Genomic DNA, 14,751 nt, shown 5'->3' with positions numbered 1-14,751 from the left:
CAGACAACTGCTTACCTCCTCTCCATAGATACCACCTGACCTGTTGGGTTCCTCCAGCATTTTATATGTGTTACTCTGGATTTTCAGCATCTGCAGAATCTCTTGTGTTTACCTTAAAAATGTGCCCTTTATTTTTTTTTCCCCATTTCCACTTATGGGAGCAACTTTTTCCACCAGGCTATCTGGGCCCAAGATGATTATTACATTTCCTTTGAATCTTCCCAGTTTGAAGCTGAAGAAATCCTTGCAAGCTGAGGAAAAGCCCCACCTGCCCATTCACCTCCTCTCTCACCTCCATTCAGGAAATCTTTCCAAGCGAGGGCAACACTTCACCTGCAAGTCTGTCGGGGTTGACAACTGTATCCTGTGTTCCCAGTAAGGCCTCCACTACATTAGTGAGACCCAACGTAGACTGGAGGACCACTTTGCTAAACACCTGCACTCCATTCTCAACAAGCAGGATTTCCCGCTGGCCAACCACCAATTCCGATTGCTATTCTCATTCCAACATGTCGGTCCATGGCCACCTTTACTCTCACGATGAAGCCACTCTCAGGTTGGAGGAGCAAAACCTCATATTCTATCCCTCTCCCTTCCATCAATCCCCATCTGGCAGCCCTTTTACCTCTTCTCTTCTTATCTAGCTATTACCTCCACCTGGTGGCCCTCCTCCTTCCCTTTCTCCCATGGTCCACTCTCCTCTCAGATTTTTTTTCAGCCCCTTACCTTTTCTACCTAGCATCTCCCAGATTTTCACTTTATTCCCCTCCCCACCCACCTGGCTTCGCCTATCATCTTCTCGCTTGTACTCATCCCCCCCCCACCTTCTTATTCTGGCTTCTTTCCCCTCCCACTCTAGTCCTGATGAAGAGTCTCAGTCTGAAACATTTACTGTTTATTCCTTTCCACAGATGCTGCCTGACGTGCTGAGTTCCTACAGCATTTTGTACGCATTGCTCTGGACTTCCAGCATCTGCTGAATCTCTTGCATCAGTGGAATACTCCTGATAATTCATCTCCTCGTTAATTTAAATTTTGGGCTGTCGTTTAAAAAGGGTGTAAGCTAAACAAAAGCAAAGGGAGCCAACTATTTAAAAAATACAGCTCAGTTCATTTTTAAAAAAACAAGGAAGAGACCATTTTGGTCTATCATGTTTGCTGTTGTGTGCTGGGGCAGCAGGCTGAGGGTAGCAGACACCAACAGAATCAACAAACTCATTCGTAAGGCCAGTGATGTTGTGGGGATGAAACTGGACTCTCTGACGGTGGTGTCTGAAAAGAGGATGCTGTCCAAGTTGCATGCCATCTTGGACAATGTCTCCCATCCACTACATAACGTACTGGGTGGGCACAGGAGTACATTCAGCCAGAGACTCATTCCTCCAAGATGTAGCACAGAGCGTCATAAGAAGTCATTCCTGCCTGTGGCCATCAAACTTTACAACTCCTCCCTTGGAGGGTCAGACACCCTGAGCCAATAGGCTGGTCCTGGACTTCTTTCATAATTTACTGGCATAACTTACATATTACTATTTAACCATTTATTACTATTTTCTATTACTATTTATTATTTCTATTACTATTTACTAATAGTAATATTACTATTACTATTTATTATTTATGGTGCAACTGTAACGAAAACCAATTTCCCCCGGGATCAATAAAGTATGACTATGACTACTACTACTACTATTTCTTCCAAGAGGACCACAACCTTGTCCTGGTTTGGAGCCTTGCGTGCCTCAATGACCCAGAGAGCTATGTTGGCTGGAGTCCAGGCCCAGTGCTTTGGCTCTTGGTAGGGTCACCCATGCCAAACAGGTCAAAGGGTACAAGCCAGACTAAGAGTGGTCCATCAGTCCTCAATATACAGGGGTTCAGCTCAGAGCTAGCAACCCTGACTGGTAAAACAAAATTGTTCCAGAAACAGCAATGAAGAATCCTTCTACATCTGACTGTGATGGTATCCCCGAGTCTTCTCCTGGACTTGCGTGACTCAGAGTAGCAAAAACAGAGCTATTGACGCGATAAAGGAAGCCCTAAACACTGCCAAAGACGAAGGACCTTTATAGCTGCACTAGATGCCGGTGGCATTATGGGGAGTAGGGAATAGACCATTTGATTTACTAATGGCTAAAAAGCCAGTGTGTCTGTTACGAATGTATTGCACAAAAAACATTGCTAAATTTCACAAACATTAGTAATAATAGCATGTTGCAGGATCAGAAAGCAGTTTCTATTTTGGAATATGAATAGACCATTTTATGCAAAATATTATGCTCTGTTCTGAAGTTACTTAACTGCATTCTCATGGAATTTTAACATTTTTCAGTAGATTGAGAGTACAAAGATTCATGATAAACAAAAATTTAAAAATTGCAAACCATATCCTTAAGTTTGGTGATCAGAAATGCACATACTATGATAAGTGGTCTAAACAGCATTTTGTAAATTTGCAACTTTTAAAGTTCTAATTTGGAAAATAACCTGATCCATAAAAACAAATATGGCATACGCCTTCTCCACAATCTTACCAACCAGCATCGGCAATTTCAGAGAGCAATGGGCTTGAACCCCAAACCTCCACCTCTAGTCATTAACATGCCTACCGGTTACAGTACACACCCTAGTCCCAGTTGGTTAGTTGAATAATCTCAGTTCTGCAATGGGACAACCCACCAACTGATGCAATTGAACAAGAAATTGAGATGTTCCCTCAGTCCCTTGGAAATTAGGCCGATGATCACAGGGAGAAATCTAAAAACAAACCAGACACAGCTCAACACAGAAACCAAATAAAACAGTGAATTTCTCACACCCATCACTACACAGGGAAGAATATTACCCCAACTTAGTCCTGATGTTGGTCAGTCCTCACATTTTTCAAGCCAGAAGTCTCCGAGGATGAATTTGACTGTTGGAAGAGGGGGTAACCCACCCCAGCTCCTTGCAGCGATATGTACTTGAGACTGTGCTGACCAGGGTATGCAGACAAATCTCAACAATATGGCTGCGCAAAGGGCCAAACAGGACAGAAATTTCGGCTCCATCTCATTCCTCTAGAGCCACATCATATCATTTCCAATGGCTGTTACCAAGTTAATCTACAATGAACTGAATCAATTACAAGTTGCTTGAAAGTCTTTATTGGATACAATGACCAAAGGAAAAGCCAAACTCTGAGAGTGAACTTGGCACGCACAGATCGTTTGCTTGCCCAATTTAACTTAAAGGATTTCATGAAGCAGCAAGAATTTGGCCAACACCCAACTTTCTCAAACAGGCAAAACCAAAAAATATATTTCACTCATTCCCTTCCCAAAGCACTTTCAAGTCGGCGTAAACACAATAGATTCTGCAGATACTGGAAACCCAACTGGCTGAGTAGTGTCGCAGCAACAACTTTGAGCTCAATGTTGGTAAGACCAAGGAATTGATTGTGGACTTGCAGAAAGGGAATCCAAGGGAACACACACCAGAACTCACTGAGGGATGAGAAGTGGAAAGGGTGAGCATCTTCAGGTTCCTGGGCGCCAATATCGCTGAGGATCTATCCTGGGTCCAACATATTGATGTAGTTATAAAGGAGGCATGACAGCAGCTATATTTCATTAAGAGTTTGAGGAGAATTGGTAGGTCACCAAAGACACACAAATTTCTACAGATATACCATGGAGAGCAGTCTAACTGGTTGCATCCCTGAGTGGTACAGAGGGTCACTTCACGGGATTGGAAAAGGCTGCAGAATGCCGTGAACTCTGCCAGCTCCTTTGTGGGCACTAGCCTCTCCAGCATCAAGGACACCTTCAAATAGCAATACCTCAGAAAGATGGCATCTATCATCACGGACAACCGCACCCATCACATGCCCTCTTCACGTTGACCCCATCAGGGAGGCGGCACAGGAAACTGAAAGACCCACACTCAATGATTCAGGAACAGCTTCTCCCCCTACGCCATCAGATTTCTGAATAGACTATGAACCCAAGTACACTAACTCAGTACATTTTCTCTCTCCTTTTACACTAATTATTTAATTTAATTTTTTTATATGTATTGGAATTTATAGTTTTTAATATTATGCACTACAATGTACTGCTGCCGCAAAACAACAAATTTCACCACTCATGTCAGTGATATTAAATCTGATGCTGATTCTAACACACACAAAATGCTGGGGGAACGCAGCAGGTCAGGCAGCGTCTACAGAGAGATGAAGGGTCTCTTGGCCTAAAGCATAGACTATTTATTCCTCTCCATAAATGCTGCCCGACCTGCTGAGTTCCTCCAGTATTTTGTGTGTATTACTTAAAAGATGCGCCCTGGTTAAAAGTTCATGAATAGACACCCAGATAAAGTGGGTTCATGATCACTCAACCTCGTTACAGCACTCATTGCATCTTATTGCCTGCCTGAACTGCATAACTGTAGTGCTTTATCCTGCATTTTGATATTGTTTTCCCTTGTACTATCTCAATGCAATGATAGGATGATGTGATCTGTGTGGATGGCATGCAAAACAAAGTTTTTGACTGCACCTTGGTACATATAACAAAACTAATGTTTACTATGGTGGGCGAATCTAAAACCAGAGGACAGCCTCAGGATTGAAGGAGCGTCCTTTTGGAACAGAGATGAAGAGGAATTTCTTTAGCCAGACAGTGGTGAATTGGCAGATTTCATTGCCACAGGCAGCTGTGCAGGCCAAGTCACAGGGTATATTTAAGGCAGAGGTTGATAGATTCTTGATTGGTCCGGGCATGAAGGGATACGAGGAAAAGGCAGTAGATTGGGACTAAGAAGAAAATTAGATCAGCCATGATGAAATGGCAGAGCAGACTTGATAGGCCAAGTGGCCTAATTCTGCTCCTATATTCTATGGTCTAAGGCAGGAGACTGGGGCTGAGAGGGAAAGTGGATCAGCCATGATAAAATAGTGGTGCAGACTCCATGGGCCAAAAGAGATTCCTATCTCTTACAGACTTAAACTAGGGTGCAGAAGAGATTGATCAGGATGCTGCCGGGATTAGAGGCCATGTATTATAAGGAGATGCTGGACAAACCTGGTCCGTTTTCTCTGGAACTCTGGAGGCTGAGGGGAAATCTGATAGAGGTTTATAAGATTATGAGAGGTATAGATAAGAGTAGGCAGAGAGCATATTTTCCTCCAGGGTTGAAATGTCTAATCAAGAGGGCATGAATTTAAGGTGAGAGTGAGTAATCTTAAAGTGATGTGTGGGGAAGGTTGTTTCTTTTAAAGCAGAATGATGGGTGCTGCCTGGAATGGTGGTGGGAGCAGATACAACAGAGGTGTTCAAGAGGCTCTTAGATACTCACATGAATATGCAGAAACTTGAAGAACATGCACATTGTGAAAGCAGAATGGATTCAGTTATAAACATGAGAAAGTCTGCAGATGCTCACCTCTCCAATCAGATTCCTTCTCCTCTCCAGCCCTTTACATTTCCCACCCACCTGGCTTCACCCATCAACTTCCAGCCAGCCTCCTTCCCCTCCTACCTCCTTTTTATTCTAGCGTCTTCCCCTTCCTTCCCAATCCCGAAGAAGGGTCTCGGCCCGAAACGTCAACTGCTTATTCATTTCCATAGATGCTGCCTGACCTGCTGAGTTCATCCAGCATTTTGTGGGCGTTGCTCTGGATTTCCAGCATCTGCAGAATTTCTCCTGTTTATACCAAGCAATATCAGTTTGTCCTTTAACTGATTGTACATTAACTTTTATTCCCTTTTGATTTAGCTCCTCCATTGGGCAGCATATCCCCAAATCAATCATTTTAACAAAAAATAAACTGTTACCAGCCTAAGCATACTTTCACACAAAAACATAACCAGCATGCACAGCTACATCTCAGTTATAAATTCTCCACTGAGCCATTTTAAAAAGAATGCTATTTTCCTCTCTCCCACATCTCTATTCTCTCATAAGCTGCTTATTGGCAGAAACTTCAGGCTCTGACAGAGCTTTGCCTTAAACAGCGATGTTTTCCCTTCTCTTACAGATCTACACAACTTGTCAAGTGTGCCCAAGATCCTTCAGCACTTGCTTCCAACTTCCGTTGGAAAGACATCCTCTTTGCCTTTGAAGCAAAATGTGATCGATTTTTAAACAACGCACTCACAAGCGATGAGAGGGAAGGGAGAGGAGAGGGAGAGGAGAGGGAGAGGAGAGGGAGAGGAGAGGGAGAGGAGAGGGAGAGGAGAGGGAGAGGAGAGGGAGAGGAGAGGGAGAGGAGAGGGAGAGGAGAGGGAGAGGAGAGGGAGAGGAGAGGGAGAGGAGAGGGAGAGGAGAGGGAGAGGAGAGGGAGAGGAGAGGGAGAGGAGAGGGAGAGGAGAGGGAGAGGAGAGGGAGAGGAGAGGGAGAGGAGAGGGAGAGGAGAGGGAGAGGAGAGGGAGAGGTTCACAAAGCAAACACGGTACTGGACGCATGGTACAGTAACATAGCAGTTATAAAGGGGCACGGTGGCGTAGCGGTATGGGGGGCACAGTGGCGTAGCGGTTATGAGGGGGCATGGTGGCGTAGCAGTTATAAAGGGATAGCGGTTAGTGTAATGCTATCACAGCACCAATGACCCAAGTTCAATTCCCGACACTGACTGTAAGGAGTTTGTATGTTCTCCTCGGGACCGAGTAGGTTTCCTGCAGGCGCACCGGTTTCCTCACACCTTCCAAAGATGTACGGACTAATAGCTTAATTGGTCACATGGATGGCGCAGTCTCGTTGGGCCGGAAAGGCATGTTACCGTGCTTCATTTCTAAATAAAATAAGAGCAAGCAAGAGACCATGAGCTGGGCCTTGTTGCCGTGGAAGGCTTTGACAGCTGACCCAACCACCGTTTGCAAAGGGAAATTGAATAGATAGTTTGGTAAGAAAAATCACAGCAGAGATGGGATAGTGGAGAATCAGACAGAGTCTGTAAGGTTCTTACAGAGAAGCAATACGGAATCAATCTACTATCGCTCTAAAATGATTTTATGATAACATCGAGCATTTCAGACTCCGCCACAGATTAATCAAATGGTCGTGACTCTCCACTCAGGAGATGTCATTTTTACTCTTCCATCTCGGCAGATTTTGCCCGAGACTTCCAGCAACTCCTGCTCTTGTTCCATATTCCCAGGCACCAGTCCTATGGCAGCAATGTGTGGTAGAATATACACACTCAGTGGCAACATTATTAGGTGCCTCCTTTTTGTGGTCTTCTGCTGCTGTAGCCCATCCACTTCAAGGTTCAACATGTTATCAGAATCTGAATCAGAGTCAGGTTTATTATCATCGGCATATGTCATGAAATTTGTTAACTTGGCAGCAGCAGTACAATGCAATACATGATAATATAGGAAAATAATAATAAACACACTGTATTAGGTATATATTTATATTAAATAGTTAAATTAAAACTTGGTGTGAAAACAGAAATAATAAAAGTGGGGTAGTGTTCATGGGTTCAATGATCATTTAGAAATCAGATGGCAGAGGGGTAGAAGCTGTTCCTGAATCGTTAAGCGTGTGACTGCAGGCTCCTGTACCTCCTTCCTGATGATAGCAATGAGTCCTGGGTGATGAGGGTCCTTAATTATGGACACCACCTTTCTGATGCACTGCTCCTTGAAGATGTCTTGGATACTGTGGACATCAGTACCTAATGATGGAGCTGACTAATTTTGCAATTTTCTGTACCTTCTTGCAAACCTGTTAAGTAGCAACCCCCCATATGACCATACAAGTCAGTGATCCAGCCTGTTAGGATGCTCTCCACGGTACATTGGTAGACGTTTGAGTAGAATTGCAGAAATTATGCATCCAGAGATGGTCTTCTGGACACCACATGGTTATCTGAGTTACTGTCACTTTCCTGTCAGCTCAAACCAATCTGGCCCTTCTCCTCTGACCTCTCAAATTAAAAAGGTGTTTTTGCCCACAGTACTAAAGCTCACTGGATGTATTTTTTTTTGTATCTCACACCATTCTCTGTAAATTCTCAAACCCGTTATGGATGAAAATCCCAGGAGACCAGCAGTTTCTGAGATACTCAATCCACCACATCTGGCACCAACAATCATGCCAAAGTCAAAGTCACTAAGATCATATTACTTCTCCATTCTGATGTTTGGTCTGAGCAACAACTGAACCTCTTGACCATGTCTGCATGCTTTTATATGTTGAGTTGCTGCCACATGATTAGCCGATTAGATATTTGCATTAATGAGGTGTGCAGGTGTACCTAATAAAGTGGCCACTGAGGATGGGATAATACTGAACAGGTCCAGGCCCTTCAGCCCACAATGCTGAGTCGAACCAAATAATCTCTTTATACACTTGTACCTCCTGCCTGCATAACTGTGTGCCTATATACAGCTTTTTAAATGCTACCCACCTGCCTCCACCCCCACCCCCAGGCAGTGCACCCATGACTGCGTAAATCAAAAGATGCTGCCCACATCAGAACCAGGTTTAATATCACCAGCATATGTTGTGAAATTTGTTAACTTTGCAGCAGCACAGTGCAACACATGATAAATATAGAAAACAATGGAATTACAGCGAGTATTTAAATGCATATTAAATAGTTAAATTGAGTAAGTAATGCAAAAATAAAAATTTAGTGAGGTAGTGTTCGTGGGTTCAATGTCCATTCAGAATTCAGATGGCAGAGGGTAAGAAGCTGTTCCTGAATCGTTGAGTGTGTGTCTTCAGGCTTCTGTACCTCTTTGCTGATGGTATCAATGAGAAGAGGAGATGTCCTGGGTAATAGGGGTCCTTAATGATGGACGCCAACTTTTTGAGGCATTGCTGCTCGAAGTAGTCTTGGATACTACAGAAGCTAGTACCCATGATGAAGCTGACTGATCTCACAACTCTCTGCAGCTTTTTTCGACTCTGTGCCATAGTTCCACTCCCACCAGACAGTGATACACATGTGGAGAGAATGCCATGGCCTGCACTCAATTGCTGACATTTGCAAATATAAAACTTTGGATTCTAACCAGGCGAGGTCTCCTCCTCAGAGTTGATAGCCAAACCAGAATCAGCCTGCCACATTCCACACAACATTAATCCCTCAATCTACACCTCAGAGCACTAAAATAAATAATCCACATATTGGCGGAAACTTGCTGCACGCAGTTTGATCGCCATGTGTCCAACATCTTTGACAGGGCTGTCAAGTGCTCTCAGGCATCTCGCCATCACAAGAAGCACATGATGCATGCAAATCTTTCTTCAGCCGTCTGCTTCAGGCTGATGCCAGATAAACTCAGTTAATACCTCACTGCACGGACTAAACTTGTATCTCCGACTATCACAACATCATGGTGGCAGGGTCCGGTCCCAGAATGTATCGATGTGGCGGTGCCTGGGTCCTAGTGCTGGGGATGACCCAGTGTTTGAGCAACTTAAACGCCGGGCCAGATGGGCTGACAAGGCAGGGTGTCGGGACCGGGGGCGAGGTCCGCCAGTTCTGCTCGCTGCTCAGCAACGTTTACTCAGCTCTCAGCTGCTCGGAGGCAGAGGCCGTGCCTGTTCTGGGCGTTGTGTCCGCGAACTTCACAATGACCTGCCCCACTCTGTGACGGACTGAGGCTACGGCTATGGGTCTTCTCAGGCTGATCCAAGTTCCGTGTCTCTGGACTCAATTTTGCCCAATTGCAGTTATGCAGTTACTTGTTTTTATTGTTTGCATGATGTGTGTGTGTGTGTGTGTGTGTGTGTGTGTGTGTGTGTGTGTGTGTGTGTGTGTGTGTGTGTGTGTGTGTGTTCCCCCTTCTCTGCACATTAGGTATTAGGTGCTGGTGTTTTTTCTTTAATTTGGGATCTTTCAGATTTTTTTTGTGGTTGCCTGTAAGCAGGTGAATCTCAAGGTCATATAATTTATCCATTTTTTGAATCTTTGATCAGTGCACAATACCATTATCTTACTCCAAATTCAATTACTACTTAAGCAAGAAAATTTAAATGAGTCAACTGCAACTAGCACCAGAATTAGAACAATCATTTGTAGAAATTCAATACCTGTTTTAAGTTTTTCCCTTAAGGAAACCACGCTGACTTTGTCCCATCTTGTCCTGTATCACCAAGTACTCCATAACCTCATCCTCAGCAATTGACTCCAACATCTTCCCAACCACTGAGGTCAGGCTAACTGGTCTATAGTTTCCTTTCTGCTGCCTTCCTCCTTTCTTAAAGAATGGAGTGGATTTGCAATTTTCCAGACCTCTGTCACCATGCCAGAGTCCAAGGATTTTTGAGGGATCATTTCTAATGCTTCCACAACAACCTCTTTCAGAACCCTGGGGTGCAGTTCATCTGGTCCAGGTGACTTATGTACTCTTAGGTCTTTCAGTTTTTTGAGCACCTTCTCCCTTGTAATAGTAACTGCACTCAATAGACAATAGGTGCAGGAGTAGGCCATTCGGCCTTTCGAGTCAGCATCGCCATTCACTGTGATCATGGCTGATCATTCACAATCAGTACCCCGTTCCTGCCTTCTCCCCATATCCCTTGACTTTAAGAGCATTAAGAGCTCTATCTAACTCTTTCTTGAAAACATCCAGAGAATTGGCCTCCACTGCCTTCTGAGGCAGAGCATTCCACAGATCCACAACTCTCTGGGTGAAACTCACTTCTCTTCCCTCACATCCTTCAATACCTGGCACACTGCTAGTGTCTTTCACAGTGAAGACTAACGGAAAATACTCATTTAGTTCATCTGCCATCTCCTTGGCCAGCTATTATTTATCCGGCCTCATTTTCTAGCAGTTCTATATCCACTCTCATCTCTTATTTTTCACATTCTTGAAAAAGCTTTTACTATCCACTTTGATATTGTTTGCTAGCTTGCTTTCACATTTCATCCTTTCTCTCCTAATGACTCTTTTAGTTGCTCTCTGTAGGTTTCTAAAAGCTTCCCAATCCTGTCTTCCCACTAATTTTTGTTTTGTTGTATGCCGTCTCTTTTGCTTTTACATTAGCTTTGACTTCCCTTGTCAGCCACAGTTGTACTATTTTGCCATTTGAGAATTTCTTTGTTTTTGCAATACAATACCTCTATCCTGCACCTCCCTCATTTTTCTGAGAAACTCACGCCATTGTTGCTCTGCTGACATCCCTGCCAGCATCTCTTCTTATTTACTTTGGCCAACTTCTCTCTCGTACCACCGTAATTTCCTTTTCTCCAATAAAATATTGCTATGTCAGACTTTACCTTCTCCAGATCATATTGTGAGCAAATAGAAATAATCCCTATTACTGATCCAAAAAGGTTACACCAACAAATCAAGAATATCACTGGTAAAAAGCTCCTCTGTTCTTCAGGTGGATGTTTGAAAGCAAAGGACGGTACCATTATCATGGAAAAAGATGAGATTATGAACAGATGGACTGAGTATATTCAGGAATTGTTTGAAGACGATCGAGGCGAAAAACCAGAAATTAAGAAAAACATTGAAGGTCCAAATATTTTAAAACCTGAAGTTCATAATGCAATAAATAAGATGAAGAAAGGAAAGGCAGCAGGTCCTGATGAATTAGTAATAGAACAAATTATTGCCCTTGAAGATTATGGAATTGAAAAACTTACTGTTTTAATCAATGACATTTATGAGACTGGAATAATACCAGAAGAGATGAAAAAAATCAGTATTTATCACTCTTCCTAGGAAACCTGGAGCAATAGAATGTGAATTACATAGGACTATAAGTTTAATGAGTCATATCACCAGGATACTTCTAAGAATTTTGATGCCAAAATCTAAAAGTAAGATACAAGCTGAAATAGGTAAAGAACAATGTGGTTTTGTGAATGACAAAGGTACAAGAAATGCAATATTGAAGTTAAGGATACTATCAGAACGAGCTACTCAAGTGCAAAAAGATTTGTTTGTTTGTCTTATCGGCTACACAAAAGCATTTGATAAAGTGAAGCACAATAAGTTATTTGAAATATTACAGAAAACTCTAGATCTAGATTCGAAAGACATCCGCCTAATCAGAAATCTGTACTGGGAACAAACTGCTGCTGTAAGAATAGATGGAGAAGTGAGTCAGTTTACGAAAATCAAGAGGCATTAGACAGGGGTGTGCTTTCTCCCCTGATTTATTTAATGTGTACAGTGAAACAATATTACAAAACATGAGACATCTTGGGAATCAAAGTTGGTGGTGAAAACATCAACAATTTAAGATATGCACATGACACTGTGTTAATCGCAAGTACAGAGGAAGAACTACAAAACTTAATTGATACAATTGTTGAAGAAAGTGCAAAAATGGGTCTATCTATCAATTGCAAAAAGACAGAATGTATGGTGATATCCAAAAAGGAGAATCCTATATGCAGGCTGAGAATAAATGGAGAAGACATAAAACAAGTACAGAACTTTTGCTACTTTGGAAGCTGGGTAACATCAGATGGCAGGTGCGACTTGGACATCAAAAGAAGAATAGGGATGGCAAAAGACACCGTTACGAGAACGAAGAATATACTGACCAATACTAAACTAGGCATGACAACCCTCCTCAGAGTACTGAAATGTTACGTTTATCCAGTTATGCCATATGGCTTAGAATGTTGGACAATATCTAGTAACATGAGGAAATGAATTGTAGCAGCAGAGATGTGGTTTTTGAGGAGGATGCAAAGAATATCATGGACAAAACGAATATCTAATGAGGATGTCATGAACAGGGCAAACACAAAAAGAGAAATAATGTATGAGATCATGAAACTTCATTGGACATATGATTGGGAAAGAGGAGTTAGAATGCATAGTAATTATGGGAAAGATTGAAGGGAAGAAAGCAAGAGGAAGACAAAGACAAATGATGATGGAGGCAGCAGCCAGAGAACTGGAAATGAATACCAATGAATTGATCCACTTGACCCGAAACAAGAGTGTGTGGGCCATGGCAGTCAAAGCTCAAATTGGGCATGGCACCTGATGATGATGATGATATCATAGTTCACATTGAACTCAATTATATTGTGATCACTGTCTCCTAAGGGTTCTTTTACCTTAAACTCCCTAATCACCTCCAGTTCATCACGCAACACCCAATCCAGTATAGCTGATCTCCTAGTCGGCTCAATGACAAACTGCTCTAAAACGGCATCTTATACACATTCAACAAACTCACTCCTTGAGATCCCTTACTAATCTGATTTTCCCCAATCAACATGCATGTTGAAATCTCCCATGACTACTGTAACATTGCCCTTTTGACTTGCCTCTTCTATTTCCTTTTCTATTTTCTATGAAGTTTTAAATGGGTGGAACAACTTTATTAAACTCATCGTTAACTAGACTACAAAGCAGAATGGCACATAATAAATCAGACTTATTTATCACATTGTACATCGAAACATACAGTAAACTGCATTGTTTATATTCACATCACCATAGCCTAAGGATGTGCTGGGTGCAGTCCATCAGTATCACCACTCATTCTAGTGCCAACATCGTATGCCTACAATGTTCAGCAGAACACAACACAGCCCGACTTATCAAGAATCTACGAACCTCTGCCTTAAATACACACAATGACTTGGCCTCCACAGCCACCCGTGGCAACAGATTCTACAGATTCACCACACTCTAGCTAAAGAAATTCCTCATCTCTGTTTAAATGGACATCCCTCTATTCTGAGGTTGTCCCCTCTGATCCTCAACTCCCCAACTATAGGAAGCACCCTCTCCACATCCACTCTGTCTAGGCCTTTCAACATTCGATAGATCTCAATGAGATCCCCCCTCTCCCAGTCTTCTAAATTCCAGTGAGTACAGGCCCAGAGTCATTAAACTATCGTCATATAACAAGTGCTTCACTCCCGGAATCATTTTCATAAACCCCCAATGTCAGCATATTTTTTCTCAGATAAGGGCCTGAAACTGCTCGTAAGGCACACAATTTGTGCATGAGAGCGACTTGTTATCTGTTAGATTGACTCAAAAGCTGATATTTAATATTCACAGCTAATTACACCCCACACGGTAAGTACCAAACTACCACTCTTCAGCTGTATTCTGGTAAACAAGCTATATTTAAAAACAAACTCCGATATAATAGAGCCAATAGAAAGTCCCGTCTCTTGCCATTAAGTTTCAGTTCCACTTTCTCTATCTAATAACTCTATATTAGTGTTGTTATGTACATGCCTTAGTGAGTTAGCTGCCCAAGGTAAAAAGCTGCAGAGCCTATACTGAATCCTTCCCCTGCCCTGCACTTTGCTCTCAGTCAAACTGGCTCGGCACTGTGCTTCGTCAACTACAAGTCAGTGATTTGGGAAGAAGCCCCACTGCTCGTCAGTAGTTGGCAACCTTTGTCCAATGTCAAGATGATGAACTTCAGTCAAGATATGAAATGAAGTCAACTCCAAACTCCTGCAAAATCTACACAGTGCTCAGATTGGCAAAGTAAACATAGAAACATAGAAAATAGGTGCAGGAGTAGGCCATTCGGCCCTTCGAGCCTGCACCACCATTTATTATGATCATGGCTGATCATCCAACTCAGAACCCCGCCCCAGCCTTCTCTCCATACCCCCGGACCCCCATAGCCACAAGGGCCATATCTAACTCCCTCTTAAATATAGCCAATGAACTGGCCTCAACTGTTTCCTGTGGCAGAGAATTCCACAGATTCACCACTCTCTGTGTGAAGAAGTTTTTCCTAATCTCGGTCCTAAAAGGCTTCCCCTCTATCCTCAAACTGTGGCCCCTCGTTCTAGACTTCCCC

General features: G+C 42.8%; 1 protein-coding gene across 4 annotated transcripts in view; it reads right to left on the bottom strand.

Annotated features, from left to right (window-relative positions):
- Positions 1–14,751, bottom strand: part of LOC134359788 (ras-specific guanine nucleotide-releasing factor RalGPS1-like) — a 756,496-nt gene that overhangs the window by 673,200 nt on the left and 68,545 nt on the right. The gene's annotated exons all lie outside the window — the stretch shown is intronic.

This window comes from Mobula hypostoma, chromosome 21, assembly GCF_963921235.1.
Source record: "Mobula hypostoma chromosome 21, sMobHyp1.1, whole genome shotgun sequence".
Taxonomy (NCBI): domain Eukaryota; kingdom Metazoa; phylum Chordata; class Chondrichthyes; order Myliobatiformes; family Myliobatidae; genus Mobula; species Mobula hypostoma.
Note: the sequence above shows the minus strand (reverse complement) of the source record. Positions and strands in the feature narration are given on the sequence as shown.